The 22,409-nt window shown below is 40.5% G+C and overlaps 1 long non-coding RNA gene across 2 annotated transcripts in view; it reads left to right on the top strand.

Annotated features, from left to right (window-relative positions):
• The window catches only part of LOC148004274 (uncharacterized), a 48,663-nt gene that overhangs the window by 18,304 nt on the left and 7,950 nt on the right, over positions 1 to 22,409 (top strand). Inside the window, exons 2-3 of one of the 2 annotated variants that reach the window (XR_015627361.1) lie at positions 2,103 to 2,278; positions 6,861 to 6,957. This is a non-coding gene — a long non-coding RNA (uncharacterized LOC148004274). The remainder of the gene's footprint in view (positions 1 to 2,102; positions 2,279 to 6,860; positions 6,958 to 22,409) is intronic. The other variant, XR_015627360.1, reaches the window with a different exon arrangement.

Raw genomic sequence — 22,409 nt, 5'->3', positions numbered from 1 at the left:
TCCAGGCAAGCACGTCACTGAGATCCTCGGACATTTACTACAGCATTCTTCACAATGGCCAAGCTATGAAATCAATACAGCTGTTCAACAGCATAGAATAGATAGAGAAGATTGTTATGTATTCGTGAATTTTTCTAGCTGTGAAGAAGAATTGAGTTGGTCACCAGAAGAAGGAACATGGTTGCAATTGGAGAGGATCATATTAAGTAACTTAAGCCAGTCCCAGAAAGATGTTATGTTCTCTCATGTGTGGTTCCCTAGATTTAACATAGATGCGGAAAATCATGTGTATGCATGTATGACGTGAATGTAGAAGTGAAACTGTCTGGAAGGACAAAAGGAATAAAGGAGGGGGTGGAGCAAGAAAAAAGAAAAGGGGTGGGAACACTCAGTGGGAATACACAATGGGAACACACAGTGGGAACACAGGATGGGAACACACAGTGGGAACACACAGTGTGAACACCAGGTAGGAGCAGGGTGGGAACAGAGAGTGGGGATACTTACATGGAAAGTACATATTCTATGTACTAAAGTATTTCAAGAAGAAGAAGTTCTTAATTCGTCTCTTCCTGGCAGTTGAAAGGACAGGTCCCCAGAAGGCAGTCAAGTGAATTCAGTCTTCGGGTACATTTCGCCAAGAAGGTAAGCCATGCATCGGCTGACTCAAGGCTTCAGCACATGTCTAAGCTCAGAGATGCTACTGATCTCTGCCATGTACTTGTTCAAGACAGAACTATGCTGCTGAACTCCATGCCAATGATCTGCTTCCCAACATAAAACTAACTTGGAGTTTGGAAGAGGCACACACTGAAATCATTTTCCTCCTAAGCAAGAGAGCTGCATTATAGAACTTACATTAACTTATCACGGTAATGCTCTTAGAATCACTCTCTAAACCCACCTTTCCCCTAAAAGAATACACCATCTTTTAATACTCCCCTACCCTGACTCAACAAAAAATAACCATAATTTTTGTTTTAATATATACTGAAATTATTTTTAGGTGGTTTGTTAGTGATTTGTAAAACTCTTCTTTTCCCCAAGGACATTATAATTAGCTTGGGCTCACGGTGAGCCGCCATCACGAGCTCAGAAGTGGACTTTACCCATCTCGTACACAAAGCAGTGTTTGTCCCAGAATAAGATGGATATGACTCGTACACAGATGAAGAACCTTGACGCCTATAACGCACATGATAGAGGGTAGAAATAGAAGATGGTGCTGGGCATTCTAGATCGACCCTTTCTACAATTAACAATGTATTTCTTTAAAGACAAGTCTTTGTGACTCATGACGTGACTGCACTAAAACCTGGTGTTCATGAGATGGCACGAAAACAGCCAAATGAGGACAAACCTGGAGAACATCAGTGTCCTTTTTGATTTTCTCTTAGACTACATGCTACCTCTTCTAGGAAGCCCTCCAAGAGTTTTCTAAATAGAATTAGCTTCATTCTCCCTTGTAAATCTTTAAAATTGGATTGTATACTAACTCTGACCCTTCTGACATTAATTAATAATAAAACAATGCCATTAATTAATTAATTAATTAATGCATGCCACTAGATTTTAGGTTTGGGAGACAAGGTATTGATTTAAAAATAATGTATCATGTGACATTAAAACACTTGCATAATTCATATATAACCTCCACGTACATTGTTGTTGTTCTCTCTCTCTCATAAAAGCTCTGGAAGTACGTAGTGCTAGAGACATGGCTCAGAAGAGAAGGGTGCTTTCTGCTCTTCTGGAGGACCCACGTTGGGTAACCAGCACCCATGTTCACCAGATCACAGTCTCCCCTAATTCCAGCTCCAGGGGATCTAACCCCCTCTTCTGGCCTCCATGGTACCTTTACTAATGTGCACGACACTCTCCCACACATACTTAATAAAAAGTAAAAGTTAAATCTTTAATAAAAAAAGTCCTGGGAGAGTTTTGCATTGTTTTCAGCACTACTTATTATATTCTGCAGAATTATTAGGGGCTTAATTAAAATAACAATGGGAGGCAGAATCATAATACTTTCAAAATATTTATGTTAAATATTTATCTTATTTTTAATTTATGAATGTGTGTGTATCTTTCCGTGTATTTAGGTGCCTGCAGAGGTCAGAAGATCCCACTGAGCTGGAGTTAATGAAGTTTGAGAACTGGCCAACATGGGAGCTAGGAACTGAACCCGGGTCCTCTGGAAGAACAACAAATGCTCTTAATTCCTGAGCCACCTTTACAGCCTCCAAATACTCCTTTTTCATGGTTTGCTGGAGTCCAGGTCAGTACTGCGCAAGCTTCGTACATATGGTGTGTTCGTTATAAGAAAAAAAATGATGAACCCGCCTTCCTGAAACTCCGCCTTCCAGTGACCTGGAGTCAGGTTTCCCAGTACACGGCTTCCCCATAGCCTTTTTCTAATTGAAAAGTAAACTGAAGCCATCAACTCACACAGCTGTCCTTCTGTCATTAGCATCTTGGACGATAAGTATGCCCACCACAAAGAAAATGTCCTCATCCACAGTGCACTAGGGTCACCTGACCTCTGTGCCGAGCCTCTGCCATTTTCAGGCAGGATATTTAAAAAACAACAACCGAGGGGCAGTTCACCTCTTATTTGTTCTATAAGCAGATTCTGCTCGGTGTCAAGTTCTGCGTCTCCGTTTTACTGCATCCAAGTTGCCTGTAGTTCTTTGGAACATAGAAATAATTCAAAACGAGATGAGATGACAGATGGATAATCTCTAACGCAAAATTTTTCTTATTAAAGACAAAACTTTAGAACAGTCGTAAATACTATTATTCAAACAGGATATGAAGTTAGTAGAAAGGAATCAAAATAGATACCAGAGAGGGAAGGAATGAATTAAGTAACTAATGGCGCTTTCTCCTTAGAATATGCGTAGGAAGTACCAAAACCAGTAGTCCTAGGGTTTCACCTACAACTTAGGCTTTCCTCCAGTGAGCATTAAGAACGCATCAAATGAAAGTAAAGCTGCCAACACTGGCGGCTGTTTCTCCACAGACCAGATCCCGGGTTAGCAAATAAGGAGTAACAGGATAGACATGGTTAGATCTGAATATTGGAAGGGCGCCCCCTGTCAGCACTGCAGAGAAACTTCAGGAAGGGAAAGACCATAGTGAAATCTACTGCTATTGCAGTATTCCAGGAAAGAAAAGTCAGGGGCCAGTGATTGGAAAGTGTATTGAGAGGTAAATTCAAATGGCAATACAACATCTGAGCCAAGGTAGGTTTAAAAATACATGTAAGTGAAATTAGGATGCTAAAGTACTATCGTGACAGTTTTGTGCTTGTCACTGTCACGTATGTCATGATCTTCTGAGACACAGATATAGAACATAATGGTCAGGAATATCCTACGTTACCAGCCCAGAGGAAAGGGAATAACCAACGGCAGTCAAACGGCATGACTGAATAGCACCGCATTCTCCTCGCAGTGCGGTTCTCAGCAGCTGTCCTCCCCACCAGCCTTCTGTAAAAGGAAATAAACATCGCATTCATAACAAGGAAACCCCAGCCCATCTCTGCTACACCTGGCATTCTGGAAGGCAGCCACTACTGCATCTCATCCGACAGAGGCCCACTGACCTGTAACCACCCCAGCAGAAGCTTTGGGACCCCAATGGACCCTTCCGTGACCATATTAATTTATATTTACAATGTCGTGTCCTTCTGCCTTTTATAAAGGAACCCAGCATTTTATAGGTCAGGTCCAGCACCTGAACTGGCCATTCCCTCTGCTGCTGTGAGAATGACTTCCTCCCACACCAGAGGGGGAAAAAAGCAGTCTCCCGCCTCCCTGGTCCAGTTTATACTGTGCCGTACTGGTAAACGTGAGATTTTCAGGTGTAGCTCTTTAGCGACAGAATGGCATTCAGTACGGACAAAGGCAGAAATCATGTGTTCCGTCTACGTGAAGCTTACATCATCATAGATAAGTCATGACCACATGCATTCATTCCCCAGCCAGCCCAAACTCTGGGACGAGTGCCAGGCGTCAGATTCAACCTTTCCCCTGCCAGGCTTCCTTTACGAGTCATCTGTGACCCTTACTGCCAGCTGACCTCACACCAGGACACTTTAGTAATAACAAACACTTTAGTGACACTGAAACTCAAAGCATTGGGATCTCCTCATTCCTCCCCAGATTTCTGGGCTCCCATGAAACCCCACTAACTTCTTTCCCAAGAAGACATCAAGTATATTAGCCCTGAAGGGAAAACAGTCATGTGCCATCTTCCCAGAGCTCAAACTCCATTGGTTTCTTACACCATTTCTGCACAAAATTTAGCCCTTGTTAATCTTACATCAATGCAAACAAAATGGCTTGTTACAATGTTTCCCCCTAGAACAAAGAGTGGTGATTTCAATAGCATGTCTCCCTAGATATGCATATGTGTTTTGTAACTTTCAAAATAGCATAATCTCATTTTTATACTCTCTGTCTGCATTTATCTTACACACACACACACACACACATACACACACACACACACAAATCTTAGACCCTTAAAATTATGATTCAAAGAAATACCCTCGAAAGAATGCATGGGCCATAGATAAATCTAATTAGAAACATGATTTGAAGCACACTAGAGTTCTCTGTGCTTCAGGGACTTGGGAGATGGCTTTAGAGACTTCATCTTCCAAAACACTACCTTGATCTTTCCAAACACAGGGCAGAAATCTCTGGCTGTGGATTTGCTTGCGGATTGGCCTTAGCCTAAGGTACTTGAATAATCAGAAACATCACAGCGCCAATGGAAGTCAACGCCTCCCGGTCGCCTCCGGCACTGACACAGCTCCTCTAAGGACAGCAGCCCTGTAACTGCTGCTGTGTGTGCTGTGCACGTACACACCTGGATGGCAGACACCCAATGTCCGCCGTCGTCTTTAATTGCTTTTCATTAACCTGGAACTCACCACGGAGCTGGGTGGGCTGCCCAGCAAGCTCCTGGGATCCACCTATCTCTGTCTCTCCAATGTCCACCATGCCCAGCTTTTGCACAGGTACTGGGAATCTGAACTGAGTTTCTCATGTTTGCACAGCGAGCACTCCTCTAGGTGTGCAGTCTCTCCAGTCCCTGCATTTGATATTTGAGAAAACTTATCAAGACACCTTTCTAAAATATCTTTTCTTCACCTTAAAAAGCTGAGTTGGGTTGAGTTATGCACCACGCAAGAAGACTTATACAGGAGTAGATTCTCTTTACTTTTAAGTGTGTGCCCATTGGTGAGGTTTTGTGCATCACATGTGTGCAAAGGCTAGTGGAGGCCTGAAGTCGTGAGCTACCATGTGGGTGCTTGGCAATAAGCACTCTTAAGTACTGAGCTATCTTTCCAGTGTATTAATAAGTAAATCCTTAAATAAGTTATAGTTCTGAAAGGTCAAACAGAAAAATATCTAAGAACTTTGTTTTCAAAAAGTAAAATAAAAACATCCTCAATAAACCATTAAAATGATTTATAAAATCACTTGGAGAAATCCTAAAATGTGTTTTCACCCCTACAATAGCCTAGCAGTTTTCTAAGATCTTGATATGTACTGATTTATTTAGTCCCCATAACCCTACACAATCAGTACTACTCTTCTCACCTTAGGGATAGGTAAACTGAGGCACGATGCAGTTAGGTAAACTTTCCAATGGCTATATATGGCAGAGCCAGAGTTTGACTCTCGTTGATTTGGTCTTAGAGGCCACACTTACCTGCTTTGCTCCATCACAGGGTGTGATGATGGTTTGTATATTCTTGGCCCAGGGATTGGCACTATTAGGAGGTGTGGCCTTGTTGCAATAGGTGTGTCACTGTGGGCAAGGGCTTTAATACCTTTCCATCCTAGCTGCTTGGAAGCCAGTCTTCTCAGTAGCCTTTAGATGAAGATGTAGAACTCTCAGCTCTGCCAGCACCATGCCTGTCTGGATGGTGCCATGTTCCCATCTTGGTGATAATGGACTGAACCTGTGAACCTGTAAGCCGGCCCCAATTAAATGTTGTCCTAATAAGAGTTGCTTTGGTCATGGTGTCAGTTCACAGCAGTAAAACCCTAACTAAGACACACACCTCAAATGTCACATTCCCACCCTGAAGGCTCCCACTGCCCTTCCCAACCAGCAGTGTCTCTGAAAGTAGAACTTGTATTTCAGGCTTGAAAACGGGAAGCCATGCTTTGGAGAAAGTCAGTATGGTCTAAATGACAACTCTGTTTTCACAACATAGATCCAAAGTGTAATCTAGAAATGAAGACTTACCAAACAGTCAAAAGAAGCCAACAGCAGAGCTAGTCTGAATCGAAGTAGAGGTTAACTCTCCAGGAAACAGAGAAAATATATAGGTGGGAAATGAATGTATCCAACCCACATTGCCATGGAGTCAAGGAATGGAGTTCATATCGACATAACTTTGAGTTTTTGATTTATACCATTGTGCTCCAAGTTTTTTAAAGACAGAAAGAAAAAGAAAGCTGTTACTATCTTCCTCCCCCTCCCCCTCCTCTTCCCCCTCCTCCTCCTCTTCTTCTTCTTCTTCCACCACCCTCCTCCTTTTCTTCTTCTCCCTCCTCTTCCTCCTCCTCCTCTTTCCTGCTTCTCCTTCTTTTACATTTTTCTGGCAGCTGATGTGGTTTTCTCTCCCATGGGTGTCAGAGCTCATTGTAGGGGTCTAACAAACCAGGAGCCGTCTGTTTACTATTTGAAGCCACAACGAGAATAAAGCAGGCAACAGGCTGGAGCTCAAATGTCTTAGGAAGAAGGGCTTTCCTCCGCCAGGAAGCAGCTGCTTCAGTGCTTCTCCATCCTGGGTAGACACAGCCCTGAAATTTGGCTGCACTTCTTTCTAACAGATACCTGTGCCTCCTCTGGTACTGCCCCCTGGCTGGTGCTCTCCCCTGGCTGGTGGCTTATGTTTCCTGGGACCTCATCTAGAGGACTTGGTCTCAGGTCAGTGCTGCATTTCTGACTTCACTGTCAGCACTCCATGCTGATTAAGTTACCAACCTCCTTATCACTGTCCTGCTTCATCCAGCCCTTTGTCTCAGTTCCCTCTGTTTCCAGAGTTTCAGTATCTTGACCTCTTAGTGGTTTTACTATGCACATATTTTATGAGTCCTCCAGCTCTTGTCAATCTAAGATCATTGATTTTTGTCTTCTGGGTGAGCCCTGACATTCGGGTTGGCTGATGGTGACTTCTCTTGCTTGACAGTGCCCCTCTGGCTTACACACACACACACACACACACACACACACACACACACACACACACTGCAGATGTAAGGGAATTGAGTATGTATTTGCACAGACACTGAGTTAGTCCTCCAGCTTATTTATTCTCCTTGAAGTTATTTAAGCTAGTCATTTGCTGAGATAGTTTTAATCTCTTGCTTCAAGCCACAGTATTATTAGCCTGCTCTGAAAATGTTACATTGACCTTTTCCCGTGTAACTTAAATCCTGTTTGCACTTCTAAATAATCAATTAACGTTAGAATTTTCTGGTAAAAGTTAAACTAATGGCAGCAATTCAATATCCCCCCCCCTCACCCCAGAGATGGCCACTGCCATCGGCTCCCACTCCATTTACTATGCAGACTAAAATTATATTAAAACACAAATGACATCATAATATTAATTTTCTCTTTCAACAAAGGGTGGGCTGGGAGTATAGGTCACTGAAAGAGAATCTATCTAACCTGCACGAGGTCTTGGACTTGATCTCTGGCACCACATACTCAAAATATAATATAATATAATATAATATAATATAATATATAAATACTAGTAGTATAAATATAATACTAGTAGTAAATACTGATAATAAATAATGATAAGGCATTAGAGATTTGCCTTTGATTACAAAGTATACCTTGTCCTATTCACTGTTACACAGTAAAGACTGTATTTATATGTATTTTGTTTTATGCAGTTGTGACATTGCTTAAGCAATGGCCATGTGCATCTCTTCTCGTGAGTGTTTAGCTGACCAAGAACTTGCTGATCGTAGAGGTGCAATGAGAATCCTCACAGAGCACATTTACATCCCCGTCAAGTTTCTGTACCTTGAGGCAAGAGATGATTGTCGTGTTAACGGTCGTAAATTCTCCCAAGAGGACACATGGTTATAATAATTTATATATGTATTAAATATGCAAAATAGTACATATGTCTGAGGGGCTCTATGTAATATTATACTTCAGAACAGAACAATGTTTATCTCTGGGGAGAGAAATGAGTAAAGGAGGGGTACCTAGGAAATGCTAGTTGTGTTTAATTTCGTGATGGGATAAGTAGGCTCATGAGTTCTTCATAACATCCTGTGGTCAAAATAAAAATGAAATGCAAGCAGGTAAAAGATGAGACTTGCTCTTCTTAATTCCAAGTTTGGAAGCCAGAGTTACCTATGTTCAGGTCAAAAAAATATATAGCTTCAAAAGTAAAGCAGTCTGTAATTAATGTGAGGCAACAGTTATCAGCCTGGGAAGTCTGGGGATAGTGAAGAACTCCAGAGAGGAAAACACACTAGACCCAAAGGCCTTACAAACACTTCCTATAAATCATGGGAAAGTGAGGAACTGGTTCCTACACCCCAGACAATGATGCTTTCGGGACACGGTGAGTATCTGAAACATTATATTTACATACATCTATTGGTCTATGTGTATGTGGATTTTATATGGTATTAATTAGGCCATTAACACCACAGTGTGTTGTATCTAACTTGCTAAAATTTAGAGGACAGATGCCTTAAATGAGAGTGGATATTTTTAGCTTTCGGGTCATCAAAGGACTTTGAGGAAGTGACTGTTCCCTCAAGTATCACAACCTTGAAGTAAATAGACGCAGGTTGCTGCTTTTCTCTTCCTCTCTTCTTCTTAGAACTGTTCAGTGGAGTTTAACCTGTCAGTTTAAAAAGGAAGCCAAATGGAACAGTAGTAACACAAATTTCCAGAAGCTCAAGGGTTCTTGCCAGACAAAAAAAGGCTGACCTCATTCCTGGATCCTGCTCTAACATAAATTTCTTAGTCATGGGACATTTCAGAGAATTTTACATAAAACAAGAAAATCACACTCCACCCACACACGGTCTTGACAGAATCATCTTGTGACATAGAGGTATTTTGTATTACAGCCGCTGGAAATGAATAATCTCCAAATGAGAATCTGGGACTTGCTGAACTTTATCAAAAATGAAAACACAGGCACAGCTGGAATCAGGTTGGATTCGACAGCAAAGGGACAGACTCAGAAAACAACTGGGGAGGCTCAGAAGAGAGCTGGCATCTCATGGAGTTGACCTTCCAGAAACAGCCAAACACCAAAAGACGTGCACATTCATGCTTGAATGTGCACTTGAATTTTATACGGAATTAATAAGCCATTAACATCACAACCGATCATATCTAACTTGCTAAAATTGAGAGGACAGATGTCTTAAACAACAATGGGTATTTGAGCTTTTATTTTGCAGAATTCTGGGTCATCAAAGAATTTTGAGTAAGTGAATATATTAAGAGTGTAATTTTAAGATTAAAATGCAAGTCCACAAATATGCAGCTAGGCACACGATATTCTAAGATAAGCTAAAACAAAAAAAAAATAGTAACATTTGATTCAGTTAGCTACTCCTTCTGACAGGAGATTAAAGTTGCCTGGAGATTTCCGTGACACGTGACTCACTTAATTCATTTAGACATTACCAGCCGAGCAAGCTACAACAACACAGATCCACTTCAACAGGCCCACTCCTGACTGTTCCAATGAGGAAAAAAAACTCATTGAATTGCTGATTTTGATTTTTTAAAATGCACTCAAGCATTCAAGTATTTGGCTTCATATATCAAATAAATTTAAAACTCTTTATCACATCATCTTCTTGCCCATAGTAATGAAAAATAACTCATAGATTTAACTCCAGGAATCTTTTAATTTGAAATATATTTTGCATGTTTTTTTAACTTGGATTTTTTTTAAAGTATTTTATTTATTTACATTCTTGCCCCCAAGTTCCCCCTCCCACAGCTCCTTATCTCATTCTGCCTCTCCCTTGCCTCTGAAAGGGTGTTCCCCCTACTGGGAATCCCCCTTCCCTGGGGCCTCAAGTCTCTCAGAATTAGGCACATCTTCTCTCATTGAGGCCAGACCAGGAAGCCCTCTGCTATACACATGCCTGGGGCCTCAGACCACACTGTGTATGCTGCCTAGGTAGTGGCTCAGTCTCTGGGAGCTCCCTTGGGACCACGTTGGTTAAGATTATTGGTCTTCCTATGAGGTCACCTTCCCCTTCAGCTTCTTCAATCCTTCTACCCACCCTGCAGTCCTCCATAGGGGGTCCCAGACTTCTGTTCAATGGTTGGGAATAGTATCTGCAGTCAGCTCTGGTAGGGCCTTTCACAGGACAGCAATGCTAGGCTCCTGTCGTAAACACATCATAGCATAAGTAATAGTGTTAGACCTTGGTGCCCCCCACTGCCACGAGATGGATCCCAAGTTGGGCTGGCCACTGGATTGCCTTTATTGCAGTCTCTTCTTTATTTTTGTCCCTGAAGTTCTTATACATCAGAATAATTTGGGGTCAGAAATTTTGACTGTGGGTTGCTAACCTTGTCCCTCCACTTGAGGCCCTGTCTAAGCCTCTAGTCTACTAGAGATGGACTCTGAGTTCCCTCCCTCCACTGTGGGCATTTTGCTAAGGTCACCCCCCATTGAGTCTTGAAAGTCGCACACCTCCCAGGTTTCTGGGAGTTTCTAGAGAGTCCCCCCATCTCCCACCCCCAGAAGCTGCATATTTCCATTCACTCTTCTGAGCCTCCAGGCTTCTCTCCTGTTCCCCCACCATACCTGATCAGTTCCCCTTTCCCCCTCCCTCTCCCCTCTTCCACCCAGGTCCCTCCTTCCGTCTGTCCATCCCTCCCTCCCTCCCTCCCTCTCTCTGCCTCCCATGATTATTTTGTTCCCCCTTCCAAGTGAATTGAAGTATCCTCACTTGGGACTTCCTTCATGTTAAACTTCTTACAGCCTGTAGGTTTTATCCTGGGTGTTCTGTAGTTTTGGCTAATATCCACTTATCAGTGAGTATGTACCATGCATGTCCTTTTGGGTCTGGGTTACCTCATTCAGGATATTTTCTAGTTCCATCCATCTGCCTGCAAAATTCATGCTGTCCTCGTTTTTAATAGCTGAATAGGAGTCCGTTGTGTAAATGAACCACATTTTCTGTGTTTATTCTTTGGTCAAGGGTCATCTGGGTCATTGCCTGCTTCTGGCTATTTCAAATAAGGCTGCTGTGAACACAGTGGAACATGTGTCTTGGTTATATGTTGGAGCATCTTTTGGGTATATGCCCAGGAGTGGTATAGCTGGGTCTTCAGGAAGAACTATGTCCAATTTTCTGAGGAACTGCCAGATTAATTTACAGAGTGGTTGTACCCATTTGCAATCCCACCTACACTGGAGGAGTGTTCTTCTTTCTCCGCATTCTTGTCAGCATCTGTTGTCACTTGAGTTTTTGATCTTAGCCATTCTGATTGGTATAAGGTAGAATCTCAGGGTTGTTTTGATTTGCATTTCCCTGATTACTAAGGATGTTGAACATTTCTTTAAGTGCTTCTTGGCCATTCAAGATTCCTCTGTGTAAATTCTATTTAACTCTGTATCTCATTGTTTATTGGGTTATTTGGTTTTTTGGGGGGGAGGGTTAATTTCCTGAGTTCTTTATATATTTTGGATATTACCCCTCTATCAGATGTAGGGTTAGCGAAGTTTTTTTCAATCTGTAGTAGGTTGCCAATTTGTCCTACTGACAGGGTCCTTTGACTTACAGAAACTTTTCACTTTCGTGAGGTCCCATTTATATTGTTGTTCTGTTCAGGAAATTTCCCCCTGTGCCCATGAGTTCAGTGCTCTTTCTCACTTTTTCTTCTGTTAGATTCAGTGTATCTGCTTTTAAGTTTAGGTCCTTGTTCCACTTGGACTTAAGCTTTGTGCAAAGTGATAAATATGGTTCTACTTTCATTCTTCTTCATGCAGACCACCAGTTAAACCAGTACCATTTATTAAAGATGATTTCTTTTTTCCACTATATGCTTTTGGCTTCTTTGTGAAAGATCAAGTGTCCATGGGAGCGTGGGTTTAATTCTGGGTCTTCAATTCTATTCCATTGATAGACCTGTTTGTCTCTGTACTAATACCATGTGGTCTTTATCACTATTGTTTTGTAGTACAGCTGGAGGGCAGGGATGATCATTCACCCAGTAGAGCTTTTATTGTTAAGAATTGTTTTGGCTATCCTGGATTTTTTGTTTTTCCATATAAGGGGAGAATTTCTCTTTACATATCTGTGAAGAATTATATTGAAATTTTGACGGGGATTGCATTGAATCTGTAAATTGTTTTGGTAAGATGATCATTTTCACTATGTTAATCCTACCTACATGAGCATGGGAGATCTTTCCATCTTCTGAGGTCTTCTTAAATTTCATTCTTCAGGGGTTTGAAGTCCTCATCATACAGATCTTTCGCTTGCTTGGGAAGAGTTACACCAAGATATTTTAATACTACTTGTGGCAATTGTGAAGTGTTATTTCCCCAATTTCTTTTTTTTTTTATTAACTTGAGTATTTCTTATATACATTCGAGTGTTATTCCCTTTCCCGGTATCCGGGCAAACATCCCCCTCCCCCCTCCCCTTCCTTATGGGTGTTCCCCTACCAACCCTCCCCCCATTGCCGCCCTCCCCCCAACAGTCTAGTTCACTGGGGGTTCAGTCTTAGCAGGACCCAGGCCTTCCCCTTCCACTGGTGCTCTTACTAGGATATTCATTGCTACCTATGGGGTCAGAGTCCAGGGTCAGTCCATGTATAGTCTTTAGGTAGTGGCTTAGTCCCTGGAAGCTCTGGTTGCTTGGCATTGTTGTACATATGGGGTCTCGAGCCCCTTCAAGCTCTTCCAGTTCTTTCTCTGATTCCTTCAATGGGGGTCCTATTCTCAGTTCAGTGGTTTGCTGCTGGCATTCGCCTCTGTATTTGCTGTATTCTGGCTGTGTCTCTCAGCAGCGATCTACATCCGGCTCCTGTCGGTCTGCACTTCTTTGCTTCATCCATCTTGTCTAATTGGGTGGCTGTATATGTATGGGCCACATGTGGGGCAGGCTCTGAATGGGTGTTCCTTCAGTCTCTGTTTTAATCTTTGCCTCTCTCTTCCCTGCCAAGGGTATTCTTGTTCCCCTTTTAAAGAAGGAGTGAAGCATTCACATTTTGATCATCCGTCTTGAGTTTCATTTGTTCTAGGCATCTAGGGTAATTCAAGCATTTGGGCTAATAGCCACTTATCAATGAGTGCATACCATGTATGTCTTTCTGTGATTGTTTCCCCAATTTCTTTCTCAGCCTGTTTATCATTTGTATAAAGGAAGGATGCTGATTTGTTTGAGTTAATTTATATCCCGCCATTTTGCTGATGTTGTTTATCAGCTGTAGGAATTCTCTTGTAGAATGTTGGGGGTTGCTAATGCATACTCTCATATCATCCACAAATAGTGATGTTTTGACTTCTCATTTCCAATTGGTATCCATTTGATCTCCTTTTGTTGTTTAATTGCTGTAGCTAGAACTTCAAGTACTATATTGAACAGATAGAGAGAGAGTGGGCAGCCTTGTCTAGTCCCTGGTATTAGTGGGATTGCTTCTAGTTTCTCTTCATTTACTGTGATGTTGGATGTTGGTTTCCTATATATTGTTATTATGTTTAGATATATGCCATGATTTCCTCTGATTACTCTAAGACTTTGAACATGAAGAGCTGTTGGATTTCGTCAAAGGCTTTTTCAGCATCTATTGAGATGGTCATGTGACTTTTTCCTTGAGTTTGTTTATATAGTGTACTAAATTGATGAATTTTTGTACATTGAACCATCCCTACATCCATGGGATGGAACCTACTGGACTATCGTGAATGATGGTTTGATGTGTTCTTGGATTTGGTTTGTGAGAATTTTATTGAGTATTTTTGCATCAATATTCATAAGTAAAATTGGCCTGAAGTTCTCTTTCTTTTGGGGGGGGTTGTATGGTTTAGGTTTCAGAGGAACTGTGGATTCATAAAATTAATTAGGCAGTCCTCCTTCTGTTTCTATTTTGTGGAATAGTTTGAGGAGTATTGGCATTAGCTCTTCTTTGAAGGTCTGGTAGAATTCTGCACTAGAACCATCTAGTCCTGGGCTTTTTTTGGTTTGGAGCTTTTTGATGACAACTTCTCCTTCCTTAGGGCTTATGGGGCTCTTTAGATAGTTTACTTGATCTTGATTTAATTTTGCTACATGGTATCTATCTAGAAAATTACTCCTTTCATCTAAATTTTCCAGTTTTGTTGAGTATAGGCTTTTGTAGTAAGTTCTGATGATTTTTTTTTAATTTCCTCAGTTTCTGTCATTATGTCTCACTTTTTATTTCTGATTTTGTTAATTTGGATACTGTCTCTGTGCTCTTTAGTTAGTCTGGCTAAGGGTTTATCAATCTTGTTGATTTTCTCAAAGAACCGGCTCTTGGTTTTGTTGATTCTTTGTATCCTTCTTTGTTTCTAATTGGTTGATTTCAGCCCAAGATTGACTCTTTCCTGCCTTCTACTGCTCTTGCTTCTTTCTCTGCTGGAGCTTTCAGGTGTGCTGTTAAGATGCTAGGATGGGACCTCTCCAATTGCTTTATGAGGGCACTTAGTGCTATGAATTTTCCTATTAACACTGCTCTGATTGTGTCCCATAAGTTTGAGTATGCTGTGTCTTCATTTTCATAGAATTCTATAAAGTCCTTGATTTCTTTTTGGGGGGGGTTACTTCATTCATTTTAATATTTTCTACTTCTGTCCATTTAACTGAAATTTTCATGGTTTCACTTTTCTTTACAATTGAATAGGGGTAGTATTAGAGGATAATGCACAGAGCGGCAATGGAGGAAAAAACAATTAAGGATTTTTTTAAACAGTTGCAGAGAAACATACTATTTTATGTTTATTTCAAATTGCATATTAATATATATGGAAAAGTATATTCTAAATGACTATAATTTTTAAAATGACATTATGTGGGATAAGTAGATTTTTAGAGATGAGATTGTACAATATTTTAAATATTAATTCAAACTCCATTGCAAAGCAATCCTTTGTGCAAATGCTTATCATGTTTACTTACAAGCAGTTAAAAACAAAGATTTGGGGGGAATTTTCTTGGATTACTCCAATTATTTACTTGAAGAGGGCTTCTCATGTGTAGCTTTGGAGTTTTGTTCAATAGACTGTGGATTTTTTTGGGACCGTTGTCAGCATAAGTGACATAACTTCATATAAAGTACATATGTACACACATACAGTTAAATATTTTAGTTAGATAATGTGATTCCTCATGGGATTTTTGAAATATATTTGGTGTTAATTTTTTTCTTTGTCTTTCTTTTTCTGTATAGATCTCATTTCCCTTCCCCAACAAAAGCCCTCCCTCCCCAAATGCTTATTCATTCCCTATTCAGATCTCTGGCATTGTGCTACTGCCCTCTCTAGTGCTCCCTTCTCCCATGGAATCTTTTTTAACTTGTCTGGTTCTTGGGGTTACTACAGGTTACCTACTCACATGAGAAATGTTTGCATCTAGGAAGCAGATGAAAGACAACATGTGCCATTTGTTTTGCAGGCTCTGTACTACCTCACTCAATACAATATTTTCTATATCCATCCAATTATCTGCCAATTTCATGTTTTATCTTTTCTTACACCTGAGTATGCACCATATTTTCATTATCCATTTATCAATAGAAGGATTTGAAATATTTTTCATTTCTGAAACCTTATAAAACTGAGAAGTTTCTGCACAGCAAAGATATGGTCATTCAAACAGAGAAGCAGCCTACTGAATGGGAAAGGATTTTTTTTTTTTACTGGATATTTTTTATTTACACTTCAAATGTTTTTTCCTTTCCCGGTTTCCCGGACATAAGCCCCCTATCCCATCTCCCTCCTCTTTTTCTATAAGAGTGTTCCCCTCCCCAACCAACCAACCAACCCCCTTTCTGCCCCCGCCATGACATTCCCCTACACTGGACGGGGGTGGGTCCAGCTTTGGCAGGACCAAAGGCTTCTCCACCCATTGGTGCCCAATATATGCTGCTGGAGCCATGGGACAATCCATGTATAGTCTTTCAGTGGTGGTTTAGTCCCTGGAAGCTCTGGTTGGTTGACATTGTTGTTCTTATGGGGTTGCAAGCCCCTTCAGCTCTTTCAGTCCTTTCTCTAATTCCTGTAGTGGGGATCCTGTTCTCAGTTCAGTGGTTTGCTGCCAGCATTCACCTCTGTATTTGACATGCTCTAACTGTGCCTCTCAGGAGACAGCTATGTTAGGCTCCTGTCAGCATGCATTTCTTAGCTTAGTGGAGGTTCTTGATCCACTTGTACTTAAGCTTCCTACAGGAAAATAAAAAGGGATTGATTGCATTCTTCTACGTGCTGACCTCCAGTTGAATCAGTACCATTTGTTGAAAATGCTATCTTCTTTTCCACTGGATGGTTTTAGCTCCTTTGTCACAGATCAAGTGACCATAGGTGTGTGGGTTCATTTCTGGGTCTTCAATTCTATTCCACGAAACTACCTGCCTGTCTCTGTACCAATACCATGCAGTTTTTATCACTATTGCTCTGTAATACTGCTTGAGGTCAGGGATGGTGATTCCCTCAGAAGTTCTTTTATTGTTGAAGATAGTTTTCACTATCTTGAGTTTTTTTTATTCCAAAAAGCTCTTTCTAACTCTATGAAGAATTTAGTTGGAATTTTAATGAGGATTGCATTGAATTTGTAGATTGCTTTTGGAAAAAGGGCCATTTTTACTATATTAATCCTGCCAATCCATGAGCATGGGAAGTCTTTCCATCTTCTGAGATCTTCTTCAATTTCTTTCTTCAGAGCCTTGAAGTTCTTGCCATACAGATCTTTCACTTGCTTGGTTAGAGTCACACCCAGGTATTTTATATTATTTGTGACTATTGTGAAGGGTGTCATTTCCTTAATTTCTTTCTCGGCCTGTTTATCCTTTGAGTAGAGGAAGGCTACTGATTTGTTTGAATTAATTTTATACCCAGCCACTTTGCTGAAGGTGTTTATCAGGCTTAGTAGTTCTCTGGTGGAACTTTTGGGTCACTTAAGTATACTATCATATCATCTGCAAATAGTGATATTTTGACTTCTTCCTTTCCAATTTATCTCCCTTTGATTTCCATTTGTTGTCGGATTGCTCTTGCTAGGACTTCAAGTACTACATTGAATAAGTAGGGAGAGAGTGGGCAGCCTTGTCTAGTGGGATTGCTTCAAGTTTCTCTCCCTTTAGTTTAATGTTGGCTACTGGTTTTTCGTATATTGTTTTTACTATGTTTAGGTATGGGCCTTGAATTCCTGATCTTTTCAGGATGTTTATCATGAAGTTGTGCTTAATTTTGTCAAATGTTTTCTCAGCATCTAATGAAATGATCATGTGGTTTTTTCTTTGAGTTTCTTTATATAATGGATTATGTTGATGGATTTCCATATATCGAACCATTCCTGCATACCTGGGATGAAGACTACTTGATCATGATGAATGATCGTTTTGATGTGTTTTTGGATTCGGTTTGCAAGAATTTTATTCAGTATTTTTGCATCAATATTCATAAAGGAAATAAGTCTGAAGTTCTCTTTCTTTGTTGGGTCTTTGTGTGGTTTAGGTATAAGGGTAATTGTGGGTTCATAGAAGGAATTGCGCAGTTCTCCATCTCTTTCTATTTTCTATTATCTAATAGTTTGGACAGTATTAGTATGAGGTCTTCTATCAAGATTTGATAGAATTCTGCACAAAACCCATCTGGTCCTGGGATCTTTTTGGTTTTTTTTTTTTTTTTTTGGTTCTTTTTTTTTTTCGGAGCTGGGGACCGAACCCAGGGCCTTGCGCTTCCTAGGCAAGCGCTCTACCACTGAGCTAAATCCCCAACCCCTTTGGATGGGAGACTTTTAATACCTATTTCCACTTCTTTAGGAGTTATGGGACTGTTTACATGGTTGATCTGATCCTGATTTAACTTTGGTACCTGGTATTTGTCTAGAAAATTGTCCGTTTTCTCCAGACTTTCCAGTTTTGTTGAATATAGATTTTTGTAGTAGGATCTGGTGATTTTTTTAATTTCCTCAGAGTCTGTTGTTATGTCTCCCTTTTTATTTCTGATTTTGTTAATTTGGATACATTCTCTGTGCTCTTTGGTTAACCTGGCTAAGGGTTTATCTATCTTGCTGATTTTCTCAAAGAACCAGCTACTGGTTTTGTTGATTCTTTGTATATTCCTTTTTGTTTCTACTTGGTTGATTTCAGCTCTGAGTTTGATTATTTCCTACCTTCTACTCTTTTTGGGTGTATTTGCTTCTTTTTGTCCTAGAGGTTTTAGGTGTGCTGTCAAGCTGCTAATGTATATTCTGTAATATATGTCCTGTTTCTTTTTGGAAGCACTCAGAGCTATGAGTTTTCCTCTTAGCACTGCTTTCATCGTGTCTCATAAGTTTGGGTATGTTGTGCCTTCATTTTCATTAAATTCTAAAAAGTCTTTCGTTTCTTTCTTTATTTCTCCCTTGATCAAGTTATCATTGAGTAGAGTGTTGTTCAGCTTCCATGTATATGTGGGCTTTCTGTTGTTTTTATTGTTATTGAAGACCAGCCTTATTCTGTGCTGATCTGATAGGATGCATTGGATTATTTCAATCTTCTTGTATCTGTTGAGCCCTGTTTTGTGACCAATTATATGATCAATTTTGGAGAAGGTACCATGAGGTACTGAGAAGAAGGTATATTATTTTGTTTTAGGATGAAATGTTCTATAAATATCTGTTAAAGTGTCTTCTGCCCCTGAGATTCTCTCTTCTATCTCTTGTGTTCTGTTGGTGATGCTTGCACTGTGACTCCTGATCTCTTCCCTAGATTTTCTATCTCCAGGTTTTCTCCCTTTGTCTTTTCTTTCTTGTTTCTATTTCCATTTTTAGATCCTTAATGGTTTTGTTCAATTCCTTCATCTGTTTGGTTGTGTTTTCCTGTAATTCTTTAAGGGATTTTTGTATTTCCCCTTTAAGGGCTTCTACTTGTTTACCTTTGTTGTCCTGTTTTTCTTTAAGGGAGTTATTTATATCCTTCTTAAAGTCCTCTATCTTTATCATAAGATGTGATTTTAAATCCCTATATTGCTTTTCCGGTGTGTTTGGATATCCAGTATTTGCTTTGGTGGAAGAACTGGGCTCTGATGATGCCAAATAGTCTTGGTTTCTGTTGCTTGGGTTCCTGTGCTTGCCTCTCGCCATCAGGTTGTCTCTGGTATTAGCTTGTCTTGCTGTCTCTGACAGTGACTTGCCCCTCCTGTAGGCCTGTGTTTCAGCATTACTGTACCTGTTTTCTTTCATCTGGACCTGGGAACAGAGAGCTGCTCCTGGGTTTGGGAGACCTGAGGCCTCCAGGCAAGTTGCTTGGTGCAGAAGAGTTGGTCTTACCTCTGCTCTCAGGTGTGTAGGTGCTCCTGGTGACTGGTTTTCAGCTCTAGGTACAGGCAGAAACCCAAAGGGTCCTGCCCTTGACTGCTTCTAGATTCATGTGCCTAGAGGGCACAGATAGCAATAGGTGGTTTCCTGTTAGGTCAAGAATGTGGGCAGAAAGTAGGTGTCTCTTCTGAGTTCTCAGGATTGTCTGCACTTCTGATGGTCCAGCTCTCTCCTCCAAAGGATTTGGGAGCAGGGAGCTGTGGGACCAGTTCAGTTCAGTTCCGAGCACAGGCAGAAACCAGCCAGTCCTTGTTTTCTTTATTTTTTCCCTGACCAAGTTTTCATTGAAGAGAGAGTTGTTGAGTTTCTATGAGCATGCTGTGTTTGTTGTTGTTGAAGACCAGCCTTATTCCATGGTGATCTGATAGAATGCATGGGATTTCAATCTTCTTGTATCTATTGAAGCTTGTTTTATATTCAATTATATATGGTCAATTTTGGAGACGTTTCCATGAGGTGCTGAGAAGAAGCTATAGTCTCTTGTTTTGGGGTGAAATGTTCTGTAAATATTTGTTAAATCCATTTTTTCATAACTTCTGTTAGTTTCATTGTGCCTATGTTTAGTTTCTGCTTTAATGACCTGACCATTGGTGAGAGGAGGGTGTTGAAGTCTTCCCCTATTAATGTGTGAGGTTCAATGTGTGTTTTGAACTTTAGTAACGTTTCTTTTATGAATGTGGGTGTCTTTGATTTGGGGCATAGATTTTCACAATTGAGACTTTCTCTTGATGGATATTTTCCTTTGTTGAATATGAAATATCCTTCCTCATCTCATTTCATAAATTTTGGTTGAAAGTCTATTTTTTGTATATTAGGATGGCTACTCCAGTTTGTTTCTTGGGACTAATTGCTGGGAAAATTTTTTTCTAGCCCTTTACTCTGAGGTAATATCTGTCTTTGTCACTGAGGTATGTTCCTTGTATACAGCAAAATGCTGGCTCCTGATTATGCATCCAATCTGTTAGTCTGTGACTTCTTTATTGGGCATTTGAGTTCATTGATGTTGAGACTTATTAAAGATGGACGATTGTTAGTTCCTGTTATTTTTATTGTTGGAGGTGATATTATGTGTGTGTGTGATTTTTTTCTTTTGGGTGTCTTGTGGGATATTTAATTTCTTGTGTTTCCTTGAGTGTTGGAATTTTCTTTCCAGTATCTTTTGTAGGGCTGGATTAGTAGAGAGATATTGTTTAAATTTAGTTTTGTCATACTATATCTTGGTTTCTCCATCTATAGTCATTGAGAGTTTTGCTGGATAAAGTAGCCTAGGCTGGCATTTGTGTTCTCTTAGGGTCTGTATGAAATCTGCCCAGGATACTATGGCTCTTAGAGGCTCTGTTGAAATATCTAGTATAATTCCTAATAGGTCTGCCTTTATGTTACTTGGCCTTTTTCCATTACAGCTTTTAATATTCTTTATTTGTTCTGTGCATTTAATGTTTTGATTACTAAGTGATGGGAGGATTTTCTTTTCTGGTCCAATCAATTTTGTGTTTTGTCGATCTCTTGAACATTTATGGCCATCTCTTTCTTTAGATTAGGGAAGTTTTCTTCTATGATTTTGTTAAAGATATTTCCTGGCCCTTTGAACTGGGAATCGCCATCCTCTTCTATTCCTATTATTCTTAGATTTGATCTTTTCATTGTGTCCTGGATGATTTGGTTAGGAGCTTTTTATACTTTTTATTTTCTTTGACCAATGTGTTGATATCTTCTATGGTATCCTTTATGTCTGAGATTCTCTCTTCTATATCTTATATTCTGTTGGTGATGCTTGCATGTGCACCTCCTGATCTCTTTCCTAAGTTCCCCTGTCCAGAGTTGCCTCAATTTGTGATTTCTTTATTGTTTCTATATCCATTTTTTTTAGTCTTGGACTGATTTTTTCAATTCCTTCATTTCCATGATTATATCTTCCTTAAGGGATTTATTTGTTTCCTATTTAAGGGATCCTACCTGCTTGCCTGTGTTTTCCTGTATTTATTTGAGGGAGTTACTTATGTCCTCCTTAAAGTTCCTCTGTCATCTTCATGAGATGGGAGTTTAGGTCAGAATCTTGCTTTTTAGGTGTGTTAGGGTACCCAGGGCTTACTGTGGTGGGAAAACTGGGTTCTGATGGTGCTGACTTGCACTGGCTTCTGTTGTTTATGTTCTAGGGCTTGCCTTTTGTCATCTTGTTATTTCTGGTGTTAACTAGCCTGGATGTCTCTGACTGCAGCTGGTTTCCTTAGAGGCAGACAATGCTATCTCTGGTTGAGTGGGGGGGGGGTAGCTCCTGAGTTCCTGGTTAGGGCAGACCTCCTCGGGTCCCTGGTTAGGGCAGACCTCTTATGTTCCTGGTTAGGATTAACCTACTGGGAGACAGGCAGCCCCTGTTACAGATGAAAGTATAGACTGTGTCCTCAGTTACAGCAAAACCCCTGTGTCTCTGGTTATGGCAAACTTCCAGAGCAGCCTGCCAATGTGGCCTAGGTGGATGAGCAGACCAGAAGGAAGATGGAGTTGGGGGGGGGGGTAGGTTCCAAGTTAGCTAGGCTCTTTGGGTGTTCCAGATGGCATGGATATTTGGGCAGGAGTCTCCCCTGTGTCCCTGGTTTCAGCAGACTTCCTGGGAGACAGGCAGGCTGTGTGGTGTGGGAAGGTCTGCCGATCTGGCCTTAACTTGGATCTTTAAATTAAAACTTTAGCACCTGATTGGGAGTTCATACCAATCTAAGCATACAGCTCCATATGGATAAATGAATCTGCTGATGTTAAACATAGCTTAAGTTAACATATTTCTCAAGAGGCATCCGCTGCAGCAGAGAGGAGTCAGCCTCT

This window comes from Rattus norvegicus, chromosome 8 (assembly GCF_021556685.1).
Source record: "Rattus norvegicus strain SHRSP/BbbUtx chromosome 8, alternate assembly SHRSP_T2T, whole genome shotgun sequence".
Classification (NCBI taxonomy): Eukaryota; Metazoa; Chordata; class Mammalia; order Rodentia; family Muridae; genus Rattus; species Rattus norvegicus.
The sequence above is the reverse complement of the archived record's forward strand: the minus strand, read 5'-3'. Positions and strand labels throughout refer to the sequence as shown.